Raw genomic sequence first — 9157 nt, 5'->3', positions numbered from 1 at the left:
TGAACTTTTGAGTCAATGTGGTCTTGAAAGTCCAAAACATCCAAGATGTAGACATGAGTATACCATGTTTGGACTTAAAGTCCACATCGAACGACATCTACACAATGAAAATAGTAGTACATAATAAACTAATAAACTAATAAACTACTCTGCATACAAATTTAAATTATAGAAAACATACCGCTATACAATAAAAAATTTATGTCACACCCCCTCCCGAGCTCACCATTCAGACTTGAAAGGGAGTGTGAGGATTATAGATATTAGGAACTTCACTGTCTAGGATTTTTTTTCCTATTACAAAACATAACTGAGCTATTTCAGTTAGAAGTGTTTTATACAATACATTATTGTTTATCAATTATAGGATTACACTACTACCATGTGTCTAAACCTTCTTAATACAACTGTCGAGATGAGATGCTTTTTGCAATCACTCCAGCGACTGGTTCTAAGCACAAATCCATCGCCCTTTCTGATACCTGGGGCGGGCGGGCGGGGGAGGGGGGGATTTAGAAAAACATTCGGAAAACGTGAGCGAGAGTGCTCAGTGACTAGTAGGTTGCGAACTAAAATATTATTTGCTTTCAAAACATTTTTGGGAAAGCAATATTACAGCATATGTGACCATCAAATATATATATATTCAATCTAATAAAAGAGACGAAGTTGGCATGATCACATAACCCTCCAATCCTTAGCAAAGCCCCATAAACCGGTTTGAGGGAACAATTTCCAGTGCTCCAAACAACTCGTCAAATGTGCACATGTTGACAATTCCTACTAGACATACTCGGACATGTGAATAACCCCAACCAGATATACTAATAATTTTAGTCAAACGTCCACGAAGTATGCTAATAATATCTCAGGTACGATTTTTGGTTTTCATTCAAACCAATAGGAACAAACATCCAAACCAAGACTAACAGAGAAAACAGTCATCCAAACAAAAGAACAACAATTATAATCCAAGAAAACATATTTTCAGATCATGCCAAATTTTACTAAACTAGTACAAATATATAATAAATTTAAACATTAAAAAATATAAACCACTCATCGTCAATTTGCTTTCTTTTTGAACTCCCCATCCCATGGATTTTTGATAAATCTTGAAATTTAGTTAATACTCTCCTAATTATTCTCTGCATAGTCACAAGTCAATCAATTTTGCTTAAATTTTTCCAAAGTCCTAATTTGATTTATTGTAGGTGACGACAACGATCGAGACAATGCCAACGTTGGTGATTCGCATAGCCAAGGAGATGAGAGGGTTTGGTTAAGAGAGAAGTGAAAGGAGAGAGAAAGTTTGGTAGTGAAATGAAAGAGATATTAATAAAGTAAAAAAAAAATAATTGTAGACCTTTAATGTCGGTTTTAAACCAAATTGTAGCCTGTCTTCAATGTCAATTTAAAACTAACATTAGAAATCCGTTTTTTTTAAACCAACATTATACAACCAATTTCACTTTTTCCAATCAACATTAAAGCCCAAAATTCTTGTAGTGAAGTTGAGGGGGGCTTGAACTCCCTCGGACCTATATTAAATCTGCCTGTGATGCCAACTATGCCCTTTCATTATAAGGATTCTCCAAATTACTTTGATAGCAATTTTGTCTTTTAATTCAGAATTGATGTAACTAATGACTAATGGAGGAGGAAGAGAAACAGGCAAGCAATCCAATGAAGAGAGGCTGAAAAAGAATTAAAAACTCAGATGTAAGTTTATCATTTAGTATGACCTTTGAAATCAAAATTGCTAAACTTTCAACCAACTTGCCAGTATAAATGGAATGATTTCTTTAAAAAAAAAAAAATTGTGGAAGGGTTAAGAATAAACTCCAACCTAGAATGGAGCAAATAATTGGGTACATATGCCCAGGTAAGATTATACTCCGACCTTTGCAAATTCTTTAGTGAAAAATTAATACATAAGATTATTAAAAATATAAGGAACCATAAATTTAATAATTAACCATAATAAACTTTCTAATAACCATCTTTCTTCTAGAGTTGATACTATCCCTTCAATATAATTTTATAGGATGATGATGAGAAGATGAGGATGGTAGGAGAGAAAAGATAGGGAAAAAATTGTATATATTAACATATTCTGTTTGAAACTGAATTGGCATTAGAACACGAGGAAACCAACATTTTGGACCTCAACTTACCTCTTCCCCCCTTGACCTTAACATCTTCTGTTAATGAACCAATCATCCAACGCATAGGGATCAAGTTGGTGAGACAAAAAGCCCTTAGCATTCCCTTCTCTGCTCACCCCTACTTCCCACCTTTAATCCTCCCACAACCATCTATGAACCAACTAAGTTGGGAACAAGCAACACCCAAACCACTGATATCCCAGTTAAAGAGATGCGTGGGACCCAGCCACTCTAACTTAACGCACCCACACCTCCTATTTCTCAAGCCAACATAGATGAACTCAAACGGTTCATCCAAGCACAAATAAGACCCCTGGTCGCATCCATGGAAGTGCTCCACTTGCAATTAGCAACTCTGCAACGCCAGAATGTAGTACTAAGGGATTATCTGCATCAGCAAACACATAGGAGTCAAGACCAATTCAACTTCACAATACATCAACCAAGTCTTGATGGGAATGTTTGCCCTTCCTCCCCTGCCAGAACATTTAAGAAATCCTCTTAAATTCATGGATGAAGACCCTGCACTTGAATGTAGAGATGACGCGACCTTGTAAATAAATTTGGGGGTGTTGGCCTTTTTTATTTCATATTTTCTTTCAACTTTTATATGTGTTTGTATATTTATTAATTTCATGTAAACACCTTTATCAATGAATGAAGTTAATATCATTTTGATCCTTGCATTTGTTTTTAGTATTCCTTTTATCTTTCCTTTTATTACTTTTTTTTGTCTTACATGGAGCTTTGTATCTCAATGATAATATTAATGTTTGATAACTTACATGTTTAGATAGGCGTTAGAAATATAAGTTTAGAACCTCACCGAATGAAACATATCTTTTATTTCCCAGGCGTGCAAGCCTTAACTCAAACCCCCTTTTCTAAGACATTTTTGTAGTTCTTTTTCAGCAATGAAGACCTTGCTGATCTCCAAAAACTAGGGGTGGGGGAGGTCCGAGTTGATGCATCTCTAGTTTATAAAAATATTCTTAATTTCGTTTAATTCATCAAAAACAAAAAAGAAATATTAATAATAACTTTAGATATAATAGCAAAACTCCACGATCAACACAAAAGGGAAAACCCAGCTTGATATGAGTTAAGATTGGAAATGACAATTACCCATAGTTGGATGCCCACATGACACTCGTGGGGGTAAAACGAAGGTAAGTAACCAAGACCAACACGTCCCAACTCCGCTATCTAAGCCCAAGGAAGAAAAGCATAACGTTTAGACGCTTAGATAAGAGTTTAGTCGTGAAGAACACTAGCTCGTAGTTGGATGTCCGCATAATACCAGTGGGGGCAAGCCAAAACGAAGGCGAGTCACCTGAATCGATGCATGAGTAGTCCTAAAGAGAATAATAACTTGCACTTAGAAATAACTTTTATAACAAACCTTCCAACGCATTACTGGATTTGAAAGTTTTGTTTTCTAAAACATTTTGATCTTTCAAATCCACAATGTTAAGGTAAAGAGGGAAGAAGTAAGTTGAGGTCCACAATGTTGGTGTCCTCGTGTTCTAACACTATCTCGACTTCAAATTCTTGCTCTTCAAGTGAAGCTTCATTGCTTTTCTCGTTGTTAAAAGTCTCGACGCGTCTTTTCTTTATAGTGCGCTTTGAAAGCTGATGTCTTGAAGTCTTAGGCTTGAGAGGCGGGTTTGGCTAGTTATGTGAGCCTCGAAGCAGATGCCTAATGAGCTTGATATCCATTAAGCCTTCAACCTCTTCAAAGTTATCCTCCAGAGGGATGCCCACACGTTCACACAACGCACATATGAGCCACGGGAAGTATAGTTTCTCGCATGGCTTCCCCTTGACAGCTTTGATTTGTTCCACAATGATCTTTCCTATGTCAAGGGGAATGTGTTGCATTATGCAGTAGATAGCTAAAATCCACTCCCTTGATACGGTTTCATCATGTGTTGTGGGCATGATGCAATTCATGATCAAGTAAAGCCAAAGGTTGGCGTCAGGGAGAAGATTTCTGGGAGCCATTGTCATGATGCCTGTTCTGGAGATGTGCCATGAACTCCTTGATGGATCTCTTAACGAAGAGCATCCATGAGCGCATTCGATTCTTTTCGATTTCACTATGACCGAAATACAACATATACATTCTAACATACAGTTATGCAAACAAACAGAAATTAACTGCATGCTTTGAACACTAAAGAATAAGGGAAAGAGTTCTCATACCAGTTGAAGTCCCTCTTCAAGCTATAAAACTCAAAAGCAGTGGAAGAACCTCCACTCGTACTCTATCACCTAGCAAACGCGTCGGCTGCAGCAACACGATCAATCACAAACAAGTGAATGCAGCAAGGACGACACCACCAACAAGAGCCCTTGGTATTCTCGGAGTGAGAATCCAAAGTGTGGTCTTTGGTGAGTTTGGTAGAGGTAGAAGGAAGAACAAATCGTGTAGACGATAAGCAAGTGGGAGAGAGAAGTGATGCATTATTTTATGATGTGGAAATGTGATGAAATGCGATGGTGAAATTGCATTGAGCACTCAAGTTTCCTCAGCAGAATCCAAGTGTAAACTCCACTGAGTTTCCTGGTAAGTCCAGGGTTGAACTCAGGGACTCGTGAAAATAGGTTGCGATGGTAATTTTTAGGAAAACCTTGCGGTAACCAAATAAATCAATAGTTGTTGAGGTTGTTGTTTGCGGTGATGAAAAATAAATAAATGCGACGGATTTGAGAAAAGCCAGATTGTGTGATAGATGCACTGAGTATGCAGATAAACGGGTCGAGAAAGTCTCTAGTTAGCATTACTTGGGAATGCGTCAAACTATGCGATCATGCTATAACCATGCACAACAAGTCATTTTCCAATGCAAATGTGATGCTCCTAAGTCTAGGACGCATGTGTTGAATGCAAAAGTGTCCATAGAGCTTATTCCTAAGTCTCTACTTTTGTCCTATATGATGATGCAAGATGCATAAAGACAAGGTGACCGCACACAATCATATCCTATCTCTAGGATGCATGTGATGCATTAATAGCAAACATTGCTTATTCCTAAGCTCATATCTCTTGATTATGCGTTCTGATTTGACTCTCCCGAGCCTAGATTCTAACCTGACTTTCCCAAGCCTAAATCCTGTCCTTAGACTAACCTCCCGAGTATCTCTAATGGATGAATGAAGTATACATAATACAAGATAATCGCATAGAATGAAAATTCCCAGTTGTGCTAGCTAAATGCTTCTCAACCCATTCAACAGATTTAGCTACTTATGCATAAATAATAGAGAGTGAACAGATATAGAGAAGGAAATTCCATTTTTATAAATGAGTTTGAGTACAAAATAACAATGGAAGATAAAGGTAGAGAGCCTGGTAGCAATTCCTTGCTGATCGAGGATTTTACACTGTCAATCTCTATTCGGTTCCAAAGATATTCCTGCTTCCGCAGGCGTCGGCCCTCTCTCTGTCCTTGAAGCTTCTGGCGCTCTCTCAAGCTTACCAGAACGATCTGTCGGCACAACCTTCTTCTCTCGTGCCCGCCTTAAGATAAAAGAAAATCTAAGAACAAGACTAAACTATGAACAGAACTGTGAACTCGTAAAACAGCTGAACCTCTTTTCTGAAGGATGCATTTGGTATTTATAGAACTTCGGGGTGAAGGCGGCTTCTCTCTTATGATTTCAGATGGGATGACTTTAATTCCCTAACTGATGCGCCGAATATTTGTCACCGAAAAGCTGAAAGTACTTGTTATCGTTAGCGGCTGTCAGCTTAATTCGGATTTGACTGCCATCAGCTTTTTGTCCCATCGTGATTAATTATACCTTTCATCCAGATGAGCCCACCAAGTAGCGCCGACCAAGTTACGGCAATCCTTCTTGAGCAAATGTTTGCGAACACAATCACTGCAAAATCTTGCGGAAATGCTGAGCTCGACCAATGATTTCCTATGGTCACAATTTTCGCCTTGCGTCAACGCATATTCTGCATAAAAACACTAAAATCAACTATTTCTATGCGATAAACGCATGCGACCGCAATATTATGAATTTGATACTTTTTGGACATAATTTAACATATTTTATCAATGCAAGCCAGTATTGTTTAAGAACTTAGTACTATGATAACGTGCATTTCTGCCCGTTATAAAAAAGGAAGCTATCGTATAGCTAAGTGCTTATTGTTTAGAAGAAGCTACACGATCGTGTAGGTTTTACCAAGCGATCGTTTAGAAAAAGGTGGACGATCGTTTAGAAAACACGGCACACTATGCGATCGTTTAGGAAAGTTAAGCGATCGTTTAGGGACTAGCGTGCGATCGTTAGGCCGCGAGGTGTGGATCGTTTTAGGCGCTGAGTGACTATCATATAAGCTCTCGACTTATGCGATCGTTTACGTTTCCACACCGATGCCAAAATTTTCAAACTTTTGTCAAATGAAACTAATTTTCATTTTATTCTTCCGTTACCATAACTGAAGTGGCTGCTCCCACTAACGCATATCCAAGAGAAATTTTAGGCCAGTTATCATATAATTAATCAATTGAATAATTAATAGATATAATCATATTATATTCTTACCCTATAGTTTGATATCACATTTCTACTATAGTAATTTCTCCTCTACTTGATATAAATCATATTTATATCTAATTTCCTCCAAAATAATGTGTCTCATACATTTAGTTAATTATATCATATATAATCAACCAATTCAATTATATCATATATAATCAAACTCCCTCTTGTCAATTTGAACATTTCAAATTGATCCAAATACTGATTCTCGACTTTGTCCAAGCTACCCAGGGGACCTAATGAACATGTGGCTCGAAGCTCTAACGGTCCGTGAATAGCTGACTAAACTCTTTAGCCACGAAATCCACCATCTGTTAACTGTCAAGCATTCCACTAAAGACCAACAATTGAACTCTTCTTACTAGAGATATATTTTTGTGTCCATCGGATATAACCAATCATGAGTACAATGACCCTTTACAGATGCTCGTAAGTACAGTTGGGCCAATTTACCGTTTTTTCCTGTAGTTACATCTCACTCTTTAAGTACCGCTGATTCCTCTAATGAACAATACAACATAGTCCAACTATGTGTGAATACCTCTCGGGCCAAGAGAAAGTGTGTAGCGCCACATCGTTCAGGCCCCAAAATCAGCCTTTAAGGGAGCTATCTATCTACTTATCCCTGCTTCGGGGAAGGAGTGAATTCCATCTTGTGTAGCTGAGTTTCCAGCTCCCAAATCAGACAAATTCTCAAAATGGTAGGTTTAAATCGGTGACCTGGCCACTCACACCCATACAAATCAAAGGACCGCCCTCAATGGCAGGAGTTCCCAACTCACTCATGATTCAGGTCATGTTGCCTATGGTCATCCTAGTGAAGTGAAGTCTCTGTCATGAATGGTGTTATATAACGAGACGTTAACACTTCGTGGTCAAGTCTTATACAAACTCTCTGTATAGGACGCCCCTGCTTGCATGTCCCCAACACGAATGATCAGGATCAGACCATCTGTGACAAGTCACAAAACTTATGACCATTCCACAAATCGAACCGCATCCGTAACGTTACCAGGATAAGGTTTCCCTCTTATTCTATAGATCCATGCTCCGTAGGTGACCCTCAAATACTGTAGCCATGAGAGCCTTCGTAAACAGGTCAGCAACATTGTGCTCCAAAGGGATCTTCGTGACAATCACGTCCCCTCGATGCACTATCTCGCGGATCAGATGATGCTTCCGCTCTATGTGTTTGTCACGCCTGTGACTTCTCGGCTTCTTGGAGTTTGCCACTGCCCCACTATTATCACAATAGAGGGTAATGGTCCTAGACATATCTGGAACAACTTCCAATTTTGTTAAGAACTTCCTGAGCCAGACAGGCTTCTTAGCAGCTTCGGAAGCTGCTACGTACTCCGCCTCCATAATGAAGTCGGCGATGCTCCCCTGCTTAGTACTTTGTCACACTACAGCTCCTCCGTTAAGAGTAAAGATTGACCCTGATGTGGACTTGTGAGAGTTCTTATCAGTCTGAAAGTCAGAATCTATGTATCCAGTCCCGGCCAGTAAGGATCAAATCTTTAGAACCATACACGAGCATGTAGTCCCTCGTTCGCCGAAGATACTTAAAGATGTTCTCACTGCGGTTCAGCGATCCTGGTGGGTTAGACTGATACCTACTGACTATACCACAGCATAACATATGTCTGGACGAGTACAGAGCATCACGTACATCAAACTGCCAACGGCAGACGCATATGGGACCCGTCTCATCACCTCACCTCTTGAGGCGTCTTAGGACACAATGTCCTTAGACAAAGTGACTCCAACGCCTAAACGAAAGTAGGCCCCTCTTGGAGTCCTACATCGAGTATTTGAGCAACATCTTGTCAATATACGTTGCCTAAGTTAGTGCTAGCACTTTGTTCTTACGATCCTGAAAGATCTGTACACCCAAGACAAATTGAGCCTCTCTCAAATCTTTCATTTGGAATTGGGTCGTAGCCAGTTCTTATTACAGTCGTAGACCTACAATCATCCCCAATTAGTAGGATATCGTCTACGTACAACACTAAGAAGACTACTGAAGCATTGATGATCTTCTTGTTATAACAGTTCATCAATGTTTAGGTAAAAGATAGACTTGATCACAGTATCAAATCGTATGTTCTAAGATCGAGTCGCTTTCGCTTATATCAATCTCATAAATGGACCGATTCAGTTTCCAAACCTTTTGCTCTTGACCTTGGGCTATGAATCCTTCGGGTTGCAGCACCATGTAAATTGTCTCCTCAAGATTTCCATTCAGAGTATGTCTTGACGTCCATTTGCCAGATCTCATAATTATAATAAGCTGCAGTGGACAAGAGGATGTGGATCGACTTTAACATTGCAACAGGTGAGAAAGTTTCCTCATAGTTGACTCCTCTCAACCTGGGTATACCCTTTGCCATAAGTCGAACCTTAAGGTCTGTACCTTCCCATCAGCA

This window comes from Benincasa hispida, chromosome 5, assembly GCF_009727055.1.
Source record: "Benincasa hispida cultivar B227 chromosome 5, ASM972705v1, whole genome shotgun sequence".
NCBI classification, from domain to species: Eukaryota; Viridiplantae; Streptophyta; class Magnoliopsida; order Cucurbitales; family Cucurbitaceae; genus Benincasa; species Benincasa hispida.
The sequence above is the reverse complement of the archived record's forward strand: the minus strand, read 5'-3'. Positions refer to the sequence as shown.